Below are 21102 nucleotides of genomic sequence, written 5' to 3' on the forward strand. Positions count from 1 at the left end.
AGATAGGTTGGACGCAAGCCTTTTAAGGTTTAAAGGTAATAACGAACACCTTGTACTGGGCCCGGAAACTGATGGGCAGCCAGTGGAGTGATCTTAAGATGGATTTTATATGGTCTCTTCTGGATGTACAAGAGACTAGTATGGCTGCCATATTCTGAACTAATTGAAGTTTCTGGACCAAGCATGACAGTAGCCCCATGTAGAATGCATTGCAGCAATCAAGGTGTGCGGTTACCAGTGCATGTACTACGGTCTCAAGGTCCCTGACTTCCAGGAAAGGGCGCAGCTGGCGTATCAGCCAAAGCTGATAATAGGCACTCCTGACCATCGCATTCACCTGATTTGTCATGTGAAGCAATGGATCTTGGAGCACCCCCAGATTGTGAACACAGTCCTTTGAGAAGAGTGCTACCCCTTCCAGGACTGGAGGTTTGGAGCCAATACCTGGGTTAGGAGCCGATACCGTAAGTACCTCCGTTTTGTTTGGATTCAGCTTCAATTTGTTTTCTCTCATCCCATCCATTATTGCTTTAAGACAGTCACTGAGAGGAGAGACGCCATCTGAAGTCAAAGCTGACGACCGAGACATGGAGAAATACATCTGGGTGTCATCAGCGTACTGATAACACCCTGTTCCATGCCTCTGGGCGATCTCCCCCAGTGACTTCATATATATGTTGAAAAGCATTGGGGACAAGATGGCACCTTGTGAGATGGCACAATTAAGCTCCTTCCGTGCCGAGCAACTGTCCCTGAGCACCACCCTCTGGAATCTGCCCGAGAAGGAGGAACGGAACCACTGGAGCACAGTGCCTCCTATTCCTAACCTTCTCAGGCGATCCAAGAGGATGTCATGATCTATAGTGTCAAATGCCGCTGAGAGATCCAGTAGCACTAACAGTCACAGAATGTATTTATTCTTAGTAAATTCATATCTAGGTATCTACTTGGGATGTTCTAAAGCAAGTTGGATCATCATGTGGCATTTCAGATGTTGCCATACTGCAAGTCCCAGGAACCCTACCTAGCAAGAGGAATGCTGAGAATCACAGTGTGCCATTCAGAGGACTGCATCTTGTATTGGTATTATTGTGTGCCTTTTGTGTCATTTCTGTGTGTCATTTCTGAGTTATAGCAACCTTAAGGCAAACCTATCACTGGAGTGACGGCGGGGGGGGGGGGGGTTGACAAAATTTGTTCAGAGGGGGTTTGCCCTTGCTTTCCTTTGAGGTTGAGAGAGTAAGACTTGCCCAAGATCACCCAGTGGTTTTCCATTGTAAAGAAGGGATTCAAACCCTGGTCTCCCAATGTCCAAGTCCAACACTCAAACCACTGCACCACACTCATTTGTACCACGACTAAAAAGTGACAACAGATTAAGAAAATTGCTCTAGGCAATAACAAACCGGTATTGTTTGAATGGATAGCACTTACATATTTCCATTTAATAATAAAACACATTTAAAATCCAGAATAATTATGTCTTTCTTTTCTCTGCTCTTGAAAGTACAAGAGAGGATATATAAACATGTTCAAGAAGGCCCATTTGACTCTTTTTCCTGGGTAAGCAGCTCTATCATGTAACACTCATGGCATAAAAACTACATCCACTGCTAATCCCCTTGTAATTTGCTCAAATTAATTCATTGTCTATTTCCTGCCTAATCAACTCCTACTTAGTGCCAAGTGTTAAGTATTGCAGTAAAACATCACCTTCATTCTGTAGCTGTACATTTACGACAGCCATCATGTGATTTTCCAACACTCACTATTCACAGTGTCATACAGGTCTGCCATTTGTGAGGGCAGAAGCAGGTACAAAGACATCTTGGTTGTGTCAGCAGCAAAGGTCATGCCTTGTGTTGGAGCTCTTCATAGAGATGCCTACCATGGCAGGTAGAGGCAGTTTAGCTGCTCATGCAATAATGGGGAAAACCAGGCAAATTTATGAGGAAAGCTTACTTAAAGCACATGTCACATTTTTCAGCATTTGTAGCAGTCACTATCACACACACCTTGTACAGAGGGGGAAATCACATACTGCATGGATCTCATCTGAAGACAAATCAATGAAATACAGCATTCCAAAGACTGACATCCAGGGACCAGGGATCTCTGTATGAATAAGAACTGCAAACAAGAGGGAGTCAAATAATGCAGAATTTGAACTCAGCTGAACTGAGGAGTTCTACTGTTGAAGACTATTAGGCTTTGATTCAGGCCTTTCCCATCAAGAATGGACAGAGGCTTGATATTAGTAGAAGATGACACAGCAAAGCCTCTTTCTCTTCTTTGCTTTCTTGCTCGTGTCATCTTCTGAAACACTTCAGCATATGCTGTCACTATCTGAAGTGTGATGGCACAAGACCTCCTTTGTATTGGCACATAAATAGTGGAATTCCCTTTCACAGGAGACTCACTTGGGTACTTCATTGGTGCAACTTTGCTGTTTCCAAGGACCTCCAGGATAATATACTACAACTATCTCAATCTATTTCTTTATACTAGGATTTATTTATAAGACATTTATAAAAACAAATTAATTGTGCCTGTCCCATCTGGTTCTTGCTACTGCTGATCCCCACAAAACACACACACACACACACACACACAATATTTATGTTGTATGCTTTTATACCGTTGTTAAACAGTCTATGAACGGGTGGCAAATTTGGATTTAGCAGGCAGAGCAATTTTTACTCAGCTCTGTTCAAACTGTGACATAAACTAATTGTTTGGTCAAAAGGATGATCTATACTTTAGACAGATGATCCCAGAGTATGTCTTAAATCCAAAAGCAAGTATTTACTCTTTAAAAAATCCAGCTGTTTAATGTGAGTAGCACTTCCTTTGCTGGTAAAACCTGGCTTTTGTACCACAGTGGAGGAACACACATTCATCACAGCAGTGTGCAGCACATCCACATGAGGATCCGCTGTAGGACTTCATGTAACCTTTGTTGCTGAACTACAGTCAAGGAAAGAAGCCTTCAGCAATCACAGCAGGCCTACTGAACATGTTTTGTTTTAGTTATGATGGAGCAGACCCCTTTTCCTAGCAATCAAAATCAACCTCCTTCAGCTGCGGAGTCCCACTCAAACAGGCAGTTCTCTCTTGGAAGCTTCTTTGTATGCTTTCATTGTCAGAACGCACAAGGGGAGATAACAAAAGCAGTGCCCTGAAGCAAAATGCCTGGCTACAATCGCGAAAATGGCCTCAGGTTACTATAGTTCCTCTCTCTTCTCTCAGGAACAGGGCATCTTCCTGTTATCCTTGTAGAAAACGCAGCACTTCTGTGGAATACACAAGACTGTTTGTTCGCCTTAATAATTAGACATAAAATGTATCATACAACCAACAGAACTGTGATTCCCCCCATATTCTATATAAGGCATGCAGAAGAAAGTCTTTTCTCTTGTTGGGCTCATAGTGAGCATGCTGTGTATAAGGATAACTGCAAGAGAAACAGGATTTTATATCCCTAAGAAATTACAGTGGGTCCTTGGTATCCACTGAAGTTTGGTCCCAGGACCCCTGTGGATAACAAAATCCATGGATACTCAAGCCCAGTTAAATACAGTAAGATGGTGTCCCTTGTATAAAATGGCAAAATCAAGGTTTGCTTTTTGGAATGTATATATTTTTAAATATTTTCAAACCGTGGATGCTTGAATCCATGGATAACAAAATCCGTGGATGTGGAGGGATGACTGTATGTTTAATATATGCATCTAATTCTACCACTGGATGTTCCTTATACTCTTAGTTGTAACAATGTATGACAATAACAATAATATTTATTGCTTACTTTATATAGATCATTATATAGATTATATTTGCTGTTGCTGTTGTGTGCCTTCACATCATTTTCGACTTACAGCAACTCTAAGGTGAACCTATCATGGGGTTTTCTTGGCATTAACTGTTCAGAGCAGGTTTGCCATTGCTTTCCCCTAAGGCTGATAGCATGTGACTTGTCCAAGATCACCTGGTCGTTTCATGGTCAAGCGGGGAATCAAACCCTGATTGCCAGGATCATAGTCCAACAGTCAAACCATTACACCAACAATGAATTAGACACAAAATACCACTTAAAAGGACATTCTCTAAAAAGGTAAGTAACTTGTGGTCCTCCATGTTGTTTATGTCCAACCCCCACCAACCCCAACCCCGAAAGTTTGGGGATGATGGAAACTGTAATCTGACAAAATCTTAAGGTTCACATATTGTTCACCCCTGTAACATGGTGATCATAGAGTGAATGAAGCTGCACAGATAAGGCCCATTTATCCAAGATCCTCTTGGGCTCATCTATCAGCTTGGACACAGTCCTAAATCCAGAAGATGTAGTTTCTATCTAGCTAAAATGCATTAAGATTTTGGGAGTTGAAACCTCACATAAAGCAGTGCAGAATTTTCAGTAACAACCCGGTGCTATTGGTAATTATTTTTATCTACATACTGCTACCAAAAGAGAGCAAAAAGAGGTAATAGTATGGCTATGTCCATTTGCTGATTTCTTGTCTAAAAATTTTCAATTGGCTTAGGCTCATTCTTATGTGAGGGAAGGATGGTTGAAAAATTCCCCTGAAAAGAGGAGAGAGAACTTTCCAATCAATTTGAAGGGTGGAGTGATAATTACTTCACCCAGTTCAAGAAGGATGTGGACAAGCTTGAGGGTATCCAGAGGAGAGCAAGCAAAATGCTGAAAGGTCTGGAAGCTATACCTTATGAGGAGAGACTTAGGGAATTGGGTATGTTTAGCCTAAAGAAGAGAAGGTTAATAAGTGCCATGACAGGCGTGTTTAAATACTTGAAGGGATGTCATATTGAGGATAAACCAAGCTTATTTTCTCTGTTCCAGGACATGGACATGGGGCAATGGATACAAACTACAGGAACAACCTAAACATTAGGAAGAACTTCCTGACAGTAAGAGCAGTTCAATGGTGGAGTACACCTCTCAGAGACTGCTGGGGTCTCCTTCTTTGGAGGGTTTTAAACAGAGGCTGGATGGCCATCTGTCAGAAGTCTTTTGACTGTGTATTCTTGCATGGCAGGGATTGGACTGGATGACCCTTGAGGTCTCTTCCAACTCTATGATTCTATCAAAATTGATGGAATTAGAGAAGTAAATTTTAAAGAAATGTTACCATGCTGCTCTTGAACATCATTCCTCCCACTTGAATTTCAGGAAGCAAAGGAAGCTGGAAAAAGTGACCATAGAACATCTGAGAGTCAAGTGATTTTTAGTATTTGTTTTAAATTGTTTGTTTCTATGTACATCTACTCTGGTTGGCCACAGGGCTTTCCAGACACTAGAAGACTCACAGACAACCATGGAGGCTGCCCATTAAGCTTTTGAAAACTATGCCATTAACACGACAAATTTTATATATATACAATATACAGCTCTCACAAGCAACATCTCTGATCCAGCTAACCTCTTGCAATGCACACAGGGAGGATACGATGATGTAAAATCCACCAGTGGTCATTACAAGAAGCTAGGGAAAACTGTGCAGTGCTGAAGGGCAAACCAAGGTAGGAGGAAGAGTATGATGATGAGGAACTGTTGTTGTTGTTGCTGGGTGCCTTAAGTCAACTCCGAATTAATATGACCCTGGCATGATTTATGCAGAGGACGTTTGCCACTGCCTTCGTCCAAAGATGAGAGTCCAGGGTCAACTAATGGGTTTTCATGCTTAAGCAGGAGACCTTGGTGTCCTGGATTCCTAGTCTAACACTCATTCAAACTATGCTAATGCAAAGATAGCCTTAAAAAATTCAGAGCAAGAATAACTGAACCCCTCAACCATCTGATAACCTTATTAATGTGTACCCCCTGAAGGGAAAAATACTCCAAAAAGGTAGAAAAATGGCTGCCAGACAAAGAAGTTCCTAAATCCGGTGAACTTGTTACACCATACTGTATAAAGCATTACAGCCCAAGACAATAATCAGTTCTCACAAACGGGGGCTTGCAACGAGTGCAAAACGGTTTGCCCATAATGCTTCCTCTAAAAAACTGTCCTCATGTTAATATCAAGTGAAATTTACTCTGACCTAGGAGATTCAGCAATTCATACTTAAATGGCAATTCTATTGCCCGATCAAGTTTTCTACTCCATCTCTACATTACCGTATCAACAAAGAAAGCAATGCCCTTTTGTTAATTTAGCAGCTCATGTTTTCATCTGCTGCTGTTTGCCTTCAATGTTTCTGGTCCATTTAACTTGCTATTTTTATGGTCAGTTCAATGAGAATACAGGGATTAAAAAAAAGATTGCAAGAGATTGAGAGAGTGAAAAGAGAGAGAGGAGCAAAGAGAAGAGAGGGAGAACTATAGTACTTGTTTGAAAAGTAACTGCTGCTGACAAATATAATAGGTCTGATAAATCATTCTTCTGCTAGCACAAGACCTGAGCAAAGAGCTACACAAACCAGTCATTTCATGCAGCAACAAAACCTGTTGCACGACCAAACAAAATGGCACTCATACCTGATATATACATGATGCACTGTAACACCATATCATGAACGCCAAAGTATGGGGGGGGGGGGATTGTGGCCAGTTCCTAAAGACTTCAGGAGATAATTCTGGGGCAAAAACAAAAAAGGACAGGGTTTTTGTTTGTTTGTTTGTTTGTTTGTGAGCTCAAGGGCCACATAAACAGCCTATATGTGGCACCAGTACTGGACTTTGCTCACCTCTTTTCTATAAGTTGCAGCCACCTGGTGAAGAATAGCTAATATTAAAAGAGCTCCTTGAATGGCCACCATACAGTGATCATGGATTTCTTTATAGATATTCTTACCTATGAGAATATTCTTACCTATAAAAGCCAATTTGATGCAGCAATTTGAATGTTAGACTAGGACACTAGGAAACTAGGGTTCAGATCCCTAGTCAGGCCAGGGCCAGAAACTGGATGTTTCTTTCAGCATTGGAAGAAGTAAATGGCAAACGTATTCTGAATAAATCTTGCCAAGAAAACCCTATGATAGTGTCATCCTAAGTCAGAAGGCACATTAACAATAACCATGTAATTTGAAGGTACATAGCAACAACATTCTTATTTAAAAAGTCCCATCTAAGCTGGCATATTGGTACACTGGGCCCTTATTACCTGCTGGGGTTTGGTTCCAATTGGTACCCCATGGATAACAAAATCCATCAATGCTCAAGTCCCATTAAATGCAATGGTATAGTAAAATGGTGACCCTTATATAAAATGGAAAATCAAGGTTTGCTATTTGGAATTTATACTTTTTTAGAATATTTTCAAGCCGTGGATGCTTGAACCCATGGATAAAAAATCCATGGATAAGGAGGGCCGACTGTATATGGAAATAAATGTCAACTTTCCTTCACCATGCAAACTACCCACACCACAAGTATCTATGACACAAATTCCATGTACTGCCTATATGTCAACCATCATAGTCTTAACAGGATATGCCTAGCTACCCAGACCACCTGCATCCTGAAATGTCATTGCTTTCAAGATTAATGAGCACTGACCAAGCAGGCAAGGTGGAAACCCAGGTTTCAATGGTATAATTTGCATTTCAAAATCAGTGTAAATTTCCACACTATACATTAATCAGTGATTAATACTAATCTTCTACTTGCATAACAATTTGCATTCATCATCATTATCCTGGGCTATAACTCTTTCTTTAAAAGCTTCTCTCTCCCTGCTCCCCCCACCTGTGTCAGACTTTCAGTATATGCTCCATTCATAGCCGTTGCTTCCAGATTACATTAGAAGAAAGTCAATGGGACTGAATTCATGAGTAATTTGTTCCACAGATCCCATTGGGAAATAAACTCAACTAAGTTATTGTGGAATCTGGATTTAACTCATACTCTGGGTCCTTTGCTATTCAGTTTTGTAGAGTTGAGCCAGCTGCAACAACATGCAAAACATGATGCAGTAGTTTCTTGCAACTCTATGATTCTAGGATTCAATAAACTGGGATTAGCAGGATTGATAATTGAATAAAATAGTTTTTAAAGCAACAACTGCTTTTGTGAGCGTGCACATATGTTAACTAAACATACAGTAGCTGTGTTAAGTCGAAGGTTTTCATGGCCGGCATCCATAGTTTTTTGTGGGTTTTTCGGGCTATGTGGCCATGTTCTAGAAGAGTTTCTTCCTGATGTTTCGCCAGCATCTGTGGAGGACATCTTCAGAGAATGCTTGCCTGGAAAGGACTTGGGTATATATATATATTGTGTGACCTGGAAAGGCAGGAGTGATTTGCATGTGTATTGTTCTGTTGCTAATGGTAGGCCTCAGGGTGGGAGGGTCTGCAAAAGAGGATGAGTGTCTGCTTGATGGTGCTCATTGTCTGCTGGGAGATTTCTCATTTGCATTTGTTGAGTCTTCCTCTTGCTATTTTTCAGGATTGATAGCCAAACCTTGTTTACTTTAAGGGTTTCCTCTTTCCTGTTGAAATTGTCCAAGTGTTTGTGGATTTCACTGGCTTCCCTGTGCATCCTGACATGGTAGTGATTGGCATGGTCCAGAATATCAGTGTTTTCAAACAGTATTTTATGTCCAGGATGGTTTGTGGCATGTTCTGCTATTGCTGATTTTTCTGGCTGGCCCAGTCTGCAGTGCCTCTCATGTTCCTTGATTCTTGTTTTCACACTGCGTTTGGTGGTCCATATGTAGACTTGTCCACAGCTGCATAGTATGCGGTAAACTCCTGCTGCTGTGAGAGGGTTGCTCTGGTCCTTGGCTAAGCAAAGCATTTGCTGGATTTTCTTAGTCGGTTTGTAAACCATTTGAAGGTTGTGCTTCCTATGTTAATCTGGAATATCAGTATGCAAAAGGATTTTGTAGTACTTTTTAAACTGCTTCATCTACATCTTCTCCACCACTCCCTAACATAAATCAGTATTATTACCTCCATACTGCTGGAGAATGAGGCTGAGGGTAGAATAGTAGACTGTCTAAGCTATTTGTCATGGCTGATCTCAACTGGCTCGCACTTCTGGCTATTCTGCTCTGCCTCAGAAAAAGGGATTGTACCATATTCTGTAAGGAAGCATACAATGAAAACTAGTACTTTAGGTAGGCATTGGCAATCTGCTGCTAGAGAAAACCCATTCTAGAACTCAGAGTTCACCTAAAATCACAACCATTTAGCACGATCATCCTCACTATCCCCCTTCACCCTCCACCCCCACCAGATGATTGAGAAATGTAATAGAAACCAAGTTAAATTAAGCTCCTAAATTCCAAAAATCAAGAATAAATTCAAGATATTAAGGTATACTGCAGGCAGGGTGGGGTGAAAAATGAAGGTACGATTACAGTGCAGTAAAATAGGTTGGCTCATACCTAATTTTAATTGACCAATTAAAGAACAATTAGCTGTGTTTTGTTTTAAACTTGCTCTAAGTTGCCTTAGGAAGGATGGTTTTTGTTGTGTGCCTACAAATCATTTCTGACCTATGGCTAACCTAATGTTGTATTATTGACATTTGTTCAGAGCAGGTTTGCCACTGCTTCGTTCTGAGGCTGAGAGTATGTGACTTGCCCAAGGTCCAGTGAATTTCCATGGATGAGTGGGGATTTGAACTCTGGCCTTCAAAGTCATAGTCCAATACCCAAACCACTATGCCATGCAGGCTCTGAAAAGCAGGAAACAGATAGATAGATAGATAGATAGATAGATAGATAGATAGATAGATAGAATTTCTGGTAAGCTAAAAAACCTTTCAGTTGCTAGTCCTTAAAGTGGGAATATACAGAGTTGATGTATAGCTCATTTAATCAGAACATACGTCCATCGAGCACATTATTCTCAACTCTAGGACTGCTAGCAGTTGCAGTGTTTCAGGCAGGATTCCTCTTAAGCCCTGTCTAGAAATCCCAAGCATCAGCCAGGACCATCCTTGCTTAGCTGCACAAATAAGATGTGATCAGTTGTGTTAAAGGTAGATTGGTGGGAAAATTATTAGGATTCTCTACCACATTGCTCGTTCCCCTGCACCCCATTTAAAGTTTTGGATACTACAGTGTCAGCCAACAAGATCAAGAAGGAAATTGCCCATTAAACATTTACGTGCATTTGATCTCCTCCTATAACATAATTTCCCCATTTTTGTTACTCGCCATCAAGTCAACATCAACTTTGGTGAACCTATAAATGGCAGACCTCCATAAACCCCACTCAGTAACATCTCTACTTTTGCAAACAGGGTCATGGCCTCCTTGATAGAATCAACCCACCAATAATGAAATCTTCCTCTTTTCCTACCCTCTTCCACTTTACTGAGCATTATCATCTTTTCCGACAAGTCATGTTGTCTCATGATATCACGAAAATATAAAACTCTCAGTTTAGTGAGAGTTCAGGCCTGATTTGCTCTTAGATCCATCCATTTTCCTTTTTAGCAGTCCATGCTATCCACAGAATTCTCCTTCAGAGAGCCACATTTCAAATGAGTTAACTCACTTCCTTTCAACTTTCCTCAGTGTCTAGCTTTCATAACCATACACAGAAATTGGAAAGTGCAATGGAATATATGTTTACAGCTTAATCTTAAATCTTATCTGGTTCTTCATAGCTGCTCCTCCAGGTCTTTAGGTTGCATCCACACTGTAGAAATAATGCAGTTTTACATCACTTTAAGTGCAGCACCTCCATCTTATGGAATCCTAGGATCTGTAGTTTTACAAGCTTTCTCTGCCAAAGAGTGCTGGTGCCTCACAAAACTATAAGTCCTAGGATTCTGTAGGATGGAGCCATGGCAGTTTAAATGGTGTCAAACTGTATCATTTCTATAGTGTAGATGCACACATAGTCTTCTTCTGATTTCTTATCTACAGTCTCCATTTATAATAACTGACCCAAAGTATAGAATTTGACTAAGGCTAAAATGCTATAGTGCTTGCATGTTCTCTGGGCTATCACAGCTACAAATATCAAGGCTTTTCTCTGGCCTCTGTTTCTCCCCTTGGCAGTAATTTAAACATGAGTGGGAGGGGGGACCAAAAATAAATCAAAACAGGGTGGAATGTTCTTAAAAAGAATAAATGTTTGCAATACCTGTTCCTACTAAAAACTGATAAACAAGCCAAAGAATAATAGTTTAAAACCTCACGAGCAAAGGAAATTTAGATAAACAATCCCACTGTCTGTCAAAGTGTGAGCTCGCCAACATAAATTGATCCACTAACCTTCACTATACTCTAGAAATCAAAAGGTATTTATAATGTATGATATAAATCTATTTTAGAAACAGTGGAATTGGTGGAGAGAGAATCTTTCCTTCCTCAGCCCAGTACCTATTTCTAACTTCTTGCATCATTCTCAAAGACTCCGCTTTTCCAAGTGAAAATAAGCAAGACAGATGGCAATGTGTCTACATTTCCTGGCCATCTATCAGTTTCTTATCATCTCCCCAAATTATTTGTTTCGGTATCATGGCTCTTCCCCAGAAAGAGGGAGAAAAAAAAATCTAATTAATCCTTAGAGAGAGACTAATAAGCACTTGGCCTTTTATCTCCAGCGGGTTTGATCAAGGGTGGTCCCTTAGTGAAATCCATCCAACCAGTGGGCATCAGGCCACCGATCACCACATGTCCCAGTCATAGTTCTCTGTACAGAAAAAATCCAAGTTAATCAGCCTCCACTGAAGCGCAGTGCTTGAATTTCTGCCGACCTTAAGTAGCACTTATATGAAATTATGCACTCGTTCAAAACCTGGCAGGTTTTCCAAAGTAAATCTTGGAGATGCAAACTTTCACAAGGGTCTCTACTTCCTCCATTCCAAAGAGTGGTCGCAGGCACTGTGCCAGCAAATCTGTCTCTTTGTGCTCAAAAGCTTTTTTAAAAAAGGTTAAACCATCTCACTGACTCCACCGAACCATTTGACATACAAGAGTAGTTACCGATAAGCAATATTTTTCTCATCAGCTTCACGTAGCAGTCCGGATGTCTGAGGCTGTCTCATCAAGTATATCTTTCATTTTTTAAAATAAAAAGAGAGAGAGAGAGAGAAGATTTTACAAAGCTAAGAGAAGATAAACAAGCTTCCATAAAAGAAGGAATTCACCATGACAAAAAGTGGCTAAAGGGCAAAAAGGCAAACACAGCTAGAGGGGCTATTTGCTTCTCACAATTTATTCTTTAATAACTTCTACTGTAATATTTCTGGGGCACATCAAAGGACAATAACAGGCTGATGCTGGTAATCCCTCTCACATATAAAAATTTTCATTACTGAGTGTTAAAGGCATCATTCTGTTTGAGAAATGGGAATTGATAGGGGCGCTGCTTTCCTTCCCCCTATCCCAGGGAAACATCTAAGCCTTTTTTCCTCTTTCTCTCTCATGGCGATGCTGACTGCTTTTGCCAGAATTTGTTCTGAAGGCTGCAGATGTGCAATATGATGAAAAATCTCTTTGATAAATGGAGAAGCTGGGAGAGGGTGGGAGAGCAATGAGGTACAGCAGATCACTTTTCTGTATCAGACCTAGAAACTGCTTTGCATTCTAATTAACTTTAAATTATTTGGGGTTGTTTTTTAGTAAATACTTTTCCGTATCCTTTTTTCTATTAAGTTCTCAGAACAATTTCTTGCGAGGGAGTCTTAAGATTATGTGCATTTTCCATGCACAGTGAACAATTTATGTTTTTAAAGAAAAAAAATTAAGTCATTATTTTGTTGTTGATGCTGCTGTTGTTGTCATCATCAACACTACCACTATCATATCAACACCACCAGCGTCTATTCACCCCTTTATTTATATCCCACCTTTTCCCCAGGCTGGGATTCAAGGCAGTTTACAAAAAGAGAGAATAAAATAAAACACCTATAGTTATAAATATAGAAAATCAAGATTAGGATCATAGATCAGGAGCCCAGGTGGCACAGTGGTTAAATGCTGGTTTTGCAATCATTCACAGCCACAAGGTTGTGAGTTTGATCCCAGGCAGGGCTCCAGGGTCCACTCAGTCTTGTATCTTTCCATATGTCGCTAAAATGAGTAACCATCTTGTTGGAGGCAATTAGCTTACACATTGTAAACTGTTTAGGGAGTGCTTAAGTGCACTGATAAGCAGTATAGAAGTGTACAGTGTGCCCCTTTTTTACATGAGGGATCCGTTCCAGTCATCCCCCTGCGTAAAAAAAAAACCCATATGCTCGAGACCCATTGAAAATAGTGGGGCTTGTGCATTGTGTGGTGGCACGCACGTGCCCCATTATTCTTAATGGGATGCACCACCCCTTGCGCTCCTGCAGGCTCCCTGGCAGCTTTCAGCGTACACTGAAAGCTGCGTATGGTGCATCTGCATATGGCGCAGGTGCACTGTACTTGCTATTGCTAGATTTGGGAGAGATACCAAGGGGCATCCAGTCCAACTCCATTCTGGCATGCAAGAACACAGAATCAAAGCATCCTCGACAGATTACCATCCAGCCTCTGCTTAAAAGCCTCTAAAGAAGGCGGCTCCACCACACTCCAAGGGAGTGTGTTCCACTGTCGAACAGCTCTTACTGTCACGAGGTTCCTCCTAATGTTGAGGCAGAATCTCTTTTCCTGTAGCTTACATCAGTTTCTCCATTCCTAGTCTCTGGACCATCTGAACACAAGTTCACTCCAACATCAATATGACATTCCTTCAAATATTTAAATAGGGCTATCATGTCACCCCTTTACCTTCTCTTCTCCAGGCTAAACATACCCAGCTCCCTAAATCCCTCCTCATAAGGCATGGTTTCCAGACCATTCACCATTTTGGTTGCCCTCTCCAGGATTCACTCTAGCTTGTCAAAACAAGACAAGTATTAAATAACAGAATTAAAATCAATTAAAATCTTACTTTAAAACAGGTTAAAATTGTACATCACAATAAAAGCCTTTTTGTTTGTTTGTTTGTTTGTTAAAATACATTGCTGGATAAGTTTTAAATTGTTGTCAAAAGAAAAACAAAGAAGGGGCCATCCTAACTTTCCAAGTTCCAAAGTGTGGGAGCAAGCGCAGAGAAGCCCTTCTCCTGTGTTCACACCAGCCATATCTGTGAAGGTGGAGGGACAGAGAGAACTGTTCCTCATGATAGATCTTAGACTCACTTGGGAAGGCTCACATGGGAAGATAACGGTCCTTCAGATAGCCAGGACCTGAGCTATTTAGGGCTATATAGGTAAAAACCAGCATTTTGAATTGTTCCCAAAAACTGTCCAGCAGCCAATGGAGCCAGGGTGACCAGGCAGCTTCCTTTTTCCAGGACATGTCCTACATTTCAGCCTTCTGTCCAGGAAGAATTCCAAAATGTCCTCCATTTTGAGCATGATTAAGAAGCATGGATTTATATTACTGTGTTTAGCTTTTATTTTGTAATGTCTTACATATTTCTTCAGTGTCCTACATTCTGTGGTATCTTGTCTTCCTTTGCAGTTATGACATCTGGTCACCCTGAGTGGAGTTGTTGCAACAAGGGGCTTGTGTGCTTCCTGTAACCAGACCCCGTAAGTAATCTGGCTGTACAGCTTTGAACCAGATGAAGTTTCCAGACACTCTGCAAAGGCAGTCCCACACAGAATGCATTACAGTAATCCAGCTGGGTGGTAACTAAGACATTTTTCACCATGGCCAAATCAGATGTCCCAAGGAAGATGCAGGTGGCACACTATCTTTAACTGTGTAAATGCACAGATGCAAATGCACTGGAGAAATCTGACCATCCAGGATCACAGCTGAATCCAGTACACCCAAGCCGCAAACCTGCGTCTTCAGGGGGAGTGAAACCCCACCCAACACAGGCTGAATCTTTATACCCTGGTCCATCTTTTGACTGACCAGCAGCACCTCCTTCTTGTCTGTATTAAGCTTCAATTTATTTGCCATCATTTAATCTATTACAACTGTCAGGCACCAATTTGACACTGAATCAGCTTCCTTGGAATTAGGTGGAAAAATAATATAGCTGGGTGACACCTGACTCCAAAATTCTGGACAACCTCTCCCAGTGATTTCATGTATATGTTAACCAGCATGAGGGACAAAACAGAGTCCTATGAGACCCAGCAGGACAACGGTCAAGGAGTGAAACAGAAGTCCCCCAGCACCATCTTCTGGATTCCTTCTAGGGAAGGTTGGAGCCACTGCAAAACATGCCTCCAAGTCCCATCCTGGTGAGGAAGCCCAAAATGCTGTATCAAATGCTGCAGAAAAGTCCAGCAGGACCAACAGGGACACATTCCCTCTTGTCTAGTTCTATTATAGCTTTCATTGACTAAAGAGGTGCATTTGGTCACAAAATGCACTTTATAACAAGAGTTGCATTTTGCTTTCTATTATTAGATGGCTATGTATAACGGAGATTGGAAACAAAAGGCCACATCAGACAGAAGCCTTTTTATTAAGAGCAAACTGGGCTAATCACACATCTGCCACAGAAAAGGCCTCTTACATAGCAGACTCACAATATTCATGGGTGTGCCATTCATGGATTTAAGCATCTGTGGCTGGCAAGCCCCACTGCTTTCAATGGAATAGCTGGAGGCTAAACTATGGTGATACTTACGCAAAACGAGGCTTGATTCTGGATCCAATTGTGAGGGGGACAGTGTGAGATACATCTGTTCAGTTGAGCGGAGGGAGGAAAGGATGTACAGGGACCGGTTAGAGTTCACAGTGACAGAGTGTCTCAGTGCCTTCCAACTAGCCCACTGACAAAGGATTTTGGAGATCTTTTACAGGCAAAAACAAGCCTGAAGGCAAAGTTATTTGTCCTACATCAAAGGAAATCAAATCTGCATTGTAAAGGATTACTTGGTCTGGCAATGTCCAGCTTGAGAATTAAGTTGTAAATCAGCCTTATCAGGCTTGTCCAGCAAAACATTCTGCCTCAATTGCCTGTCTCCCTGACTTCAAAGGTGTTAAAGTTTCTCATTTGCAATTTCCAAACTATTTTGTTTCATAAATAAATCCTATTATGTGTATATGGGGTAGTGTGGACATGCTCCCACATTTTGGGGATCATGGCTGCCCAGAGTACAGTGTCCATTTGGGGCCATAGGGAAAACACACACACCAAAATTCAAAAGATTTTGGCTTAGCATAACAGAGGAAGGAATCTGAGGGTGAGAACACTGCCTTGATAAAAGGGATGTGTGTGTGCACGCACCTTCTTATATGTTAGACTTGGTGTTTCTACTGCTGATGTTGTTATTTTTATAGAATGGCATGCTGTGTGCCACGTGGTTGATGCTTGATGTGTCATGTTTAATCAAACTGTTTAACAAGGGTCATCCCTAAACCTCAGATTTTGCCAGTCAGGGCCTGGGATAGTCCTGACCTGGCAACCCTATCATCCCTATAATACCTCCAGCAGTGGTGGCGAACCTATGGCACTAGTGCCATAGGTGGCACTCAGAGCCCTCTCTGTGGGCACACACGCCATCATCCCAGCACAGAGTTTGCCAGAGTTTGTAATTAGAAAGCCAGAGGGACGTGGCACTTTGCGATAAATAAGTGGGTTGGGGTTGCAGTTTGGGCACTCAGTCTCTAAAACATTTGCTATCACTAAGGATCAGAAGAACTGCTCAGTACCAGCAGCTGGAAGAGCAACACAAGGGTGAAACAAGACACTTGAAGACACTTGGTCCAGCAGACCGCTTTTTATGCACTTACCTTCTGGAACCCACCATACAGTTTCCATGGAAAAAGACAACAAGAACTGGGAGGTATGGAAGAATAAGCAGTTTCAAAAAGATCTCTGTGTATCTGGGAGTGTGCAAGAGTGTGCACATACACAGATGTTCTACCTGATAGATTCCTTCCTAGCTGCCATTGCAGAGGCAATCTCTTTGGACATCATGTCTATAATATTTTGTTCTGAGAGCCTCCTGAGAGCAAGCTTGTCTCCAGAAATCCTGCCCAGATGCTTCCAAAATATAGCATTTGCCCAATCCAGACAGCAACAGGGAGATTTTGATTGGGGGAGGAGGAAGGATGATGTCTCTCTAAGGAGCCCTGCCTCTACTGCTGTCCAGCTGCAGTAAATACCACTGGCACAGAGCAGCCACAGGGAGCAGTGATGGAGTGCCCTGCCCACAGGCCAACTCATTTTGTCTAACAGAAGGACTAATCCTGTATCACACAAATCAAAGACACAAAGACAGACAGACAGACACACACACACCTCCCCAATGAAGATGCCATTTTATAAAATGAGACCTTCATATACGTACCTCACAACTCCAAGCTCTGGAACCCTACGCACTCCCAAAGGCAACCACATTGGGGCTGCAAAGTGTGAGAACAGCCTATAGCTTACGATAAAAATTTTGGCAAGAAAAGTATTTCAATGTTCATCTCCTGATGATTAAGACTATAATGAGATTATCAATCCGCTAGGCAGCTGCTTGTCTCTGCTCAAAGATAATATATTTTAGTACATGCTATTCTCTCTTTAAATTTTTAAAAAAGATTTTATAGAAACAAGACTAACCAACCACAGTTATTAATACAGATGACGCAAGAGTTTTCACATCCCAAGTGTCAAAGTGTCCCAAGACCCCACAGTATTTATCTGGCCTCATTCTAAAGACACAAGACAAAATAAAAAACCAACAAATACTTCAAACACATTCCACGTAATAAATATTTAATACCCATTAAAATATAAAAACACTATGTTTCAACAAATTACAGTTTATTCTTAGACACATTTCTATACCACTTTTCATAGGCACAAATCCCAAAGCAATTTACGACAATACCATCAAAATCCCATAAAAACATTTGAGAGTGCTGACAAAAACTTATTTTAAACAACTCAGTATTAATATTACCTCTGCATCCCAAACCTTAGCAAAGTGTAAACAGCCCATGCAAAAGGTGGGAAATGCTCATTAAATGCTTCATCAAATACTTTGCTGAATATACATCAGGAGGTATAAGACATTGTTGTAGAGCAATCACAAAGAATGTTTTGCAATATGCACTTACAGTTTCATATACTTACTTTATATTTGTGCTGGAGATGGGGTGAAATTAATTTTAAAATGAAATTCATGATGGAAATCAGATCAAAACAAAGGATTCAGGGATGTTACTATCAACCTTGCTGAATATTTCTTTCTATATAAAGTTTTTAATAGTTTGAGAAAATATAGGGAGGCACAATCATAGAGTTGATAGAGACCTCAACAGTCATCCATTCCAACCCTCTGCCATTCAGATATACACAATGAAAGCACCCCTGACAGATGGCTATCCAGCCACTGTTTAAAACCTCCAAAGAAAGTTGAATTGGAATTGGATGTGTGCGTCACAGAAGCCCTATTCCAGTTTATGCCTGAACAGGGTACAGGAATATATACAAGGACTACAGGACCATGGTAAGACAGCAACTCTCATCAGTTCTTGCCAGCAGAGCTGCTAGTGAGGGATTATGGGACTTTCAATCCAACAATTGTTGGAGTGCTACAAGCTGCCCATCCCTGGTTTAAGAGTTTGAAAAATCAATGCAGGCTGAGGCTCTCTGGGCATTCACATCATATTCTCATACATATTCTCTTATTACAGGTCGCTCCTTTACTGAAACAGAGACAAACTGTTATAACCATCCGAGGTTTCCAAACTGTACAGACTTACAATAATTCAGTCTATCTGTACTGGGCTGACCCTATCATTAGACATGTGAGGTGGCTGCTTGAGGCAGCAAATGCAAGAAGGGATGGAAAGCAGTAGGCATATCAAAGATGTTCACCATGCGACAAACCCTCACCCAAGCTGCCCTACTACCCTCATTTGTGACGAAAAAAAGATCCATTTGGCAGCCATATCAACTTTTGTAAGTGGAATGTGAAGGGCACACCATTTTGTCTTTTCTCTCTGGAAGCAAAATGTTTTTGCGCTATCCACTTCCATCAATGGAGCTATGCCTGTGTAAAACTCACACCTGTGGGGGGGAAAAAATTGGGTGCCTCCCTATATTTTCTCAAACTATTTAAAACTTTATACAGAAAGGAATATTCAGCAAGGTTGACTGTAATATCCCTGAATCCTTTGTTTTGATCTAATTTCCATCATGAATTTCATTTTAAAATTAATTTCACCCCATCTCCAGCACAAACATAATGTCTATGGCTAAAATACCTTTCTACTGTCTCCTCTACCTTTTTCTTTTTCCTTCTTCCTGGTAACAATCCAGATGTAATTTAGTTATAGTTTCTGCATCAGAAATAATAAGGCTCCATCCAAACTGTATAACCACTGGAGGCCTATTTATCTCTCTTCAGCATTAGTTTACACAACTGTGTTCCAATTATCTCGATGGAATTCATCCTGGGCAATATAACACGGAGGACACAGCGCAACCCAAGAAAGCACTTTTGAGTCCCTTTGATTTGAATCAGAGCGTAAAGCACATAATTTCAGCTGCAATACCACTTAAATCCCACTGATTTCATATATATTACTCCTGAGTAGATACAGAGATGATTTTACCTATGTGAATAGTCAGAAACAGAGAAGAAAAACCATGAGTAAGAGAGAGAAATTTTCCGAAGATAATTCTTTCTACTTCTTGCAGTCCCTCCAAACAATGTAGAAATTAGGGTTCTACAATGTGCAGTAGCCTACCTACAAGGGACTAGCTTGTTCTTTCCCCACTTGTGTGTCAATTTTGCACAGAACTAGAAAGTCTAAATAGGGTTTTCCTCTCTTTGGAATCTGGTGGACTTAGAAGCAGGACTGTGCCCTATATATTCCAAAAATCACAGAATCATAGAGGAGGAAGGGACCGCAAGGGTCTAGTCCACCCCCCTGCCATGCAAGAGTCCACTAATGAAGTAGCACTGAGGAGTGACTATCTAAGCTCTATTAAAAACCTTCCAAGGAGAGTCCAGCACCTTCCAAAGCAGGCTATTCCACTGTCACAGTTCTTACCATGAGGAAGTTCTTCCTGAATGTATGACTATTCCTAATGGAACTGTGTGGTAGAAAGTTAGGGTTTGAGGGAAGCTTGGTAAATGTGTTTAACAGGGGTCCTTTTTTAGAGTAACTTACCAAGTGTGAATCAATGGACAAGCAATGGAGCACCTAGCTCCCCTGCCCAGTCAGTGCTTTTCTTACTTGAAAAGCATCACATCTGAAGAGAAGTAACTGCTTATATAGAGATTTCTCGTATGAGCAAGAATGCTAGAAGATCAGGATTGTTGCTTGCATGAGGACCTGGCACATAAAAAGAATTTTCTCCTCTTCAGACTCATTGCCACAAGCAATGCAGAGATGTAGAGGCCAGAACTAGGCTCTGCGTTGATTCAAACCTAGTAAGAAATGCCTTAATAAGTCTCTGGTAAAATCCCACTTTCTATATGCATGCTGTTCTGTTGGAAGGGCACACTTATCACAAAAAGTAGTAGAGACAGAGATTACTGTGACTGACCTGTTTCTGGGCTTGTCCCCAATTGAGATTACAGTGGGCCCTCTATATTTGTTGCAGTTAGAGTCACCGGACCCCCATGAATGAGGGAGAAAATTCCTAGAGAGAATATATTAATCAAATCCATGAATAATCAAATCTGCAAATTCAAAGTTGCATGGAGGGCTGACTGTACAAGAGGCAGAATGAGTATTTGAAAGCTCCTCATGCACTGTACAGAAACACAGTGGAATAACAGTGTTTCCTTATAAGACGTCAACTCTTCAGAGTCTGCTCTTCCCTGACCTTTGCCTAAGAGAAACTCTCCTGTTTTAGGCCTGTTTGAAGACACCTGCCTAAGAGGGTATACAGTGGGCCTCCACATTCACTGGGATTAGAAACACAGGACCCCTGGGGATGTGGGAAAACCTCATTTTTTAACCTGAGAACATCTCTAAGTCCTCCAGTGCAACTCTACAGTCAACATCTATCAGAATTTGACCACAAAATTGTGTTGGAGGACCTACAAATGCCTAGAGAAATGTTCTAATAATCTCTAGGTCCTCCAGCACAAAGTCTGGAGAAAGTTGGCAGTAGAGTCATGCTGAAGGACCTAGTGATTTCTAAAAAGAACACATTAATCAAATCTCGAATAATCAAACCCGCAAAAGTTGCAAATGTGAAGGGCCAACTGTACAA

The 21102-nt window shown here is 41.1% G+C and overlaps 1 protein-coding gene across 5 annotated transcripts in view; it reads right to left on the reverse strand.

Annotated features, from left to right (window-relative positions):
- FHIT (fragile histidine triad diadenosine triphosphatase) overlaps positions 1-21102 on the reverse strand; it is a 1035018-nt gene that overhangs the window by 927994 nt on the left and 85922 nt on the right. Inside the window, exon 1 of one of the 5 annotated variants that reach the window (XM_042455377.1) lies at positions 20428-20523. The exons of the other annotated variants lie outside the window; for them this stretch is intronic. The gene's annotated coding sequence lies outside the window, so the exon portion shown is untranslated. Of the gene's footprint in view, positions 1-20427; positions 20524-21102 lie in introns of those variants that run through there. 5 annotated transcript variants of the gene reach the window in all.

Source organism: Sceloporus undulatus, chromosome 2, assembly GCF_019175285.1.
Source record: "Sceloporus undulatus isolate JIND9_A2432 ecotype Alabama chromosome 2, SceUnd_v1.1, whole genome shotgun sequence".
NCBI lineage: Eukaryota > Metazoa > Chordata > Lepidosauria > Squamata > Phrynosomatidae > Sceloporus > Sceloporus undulatus.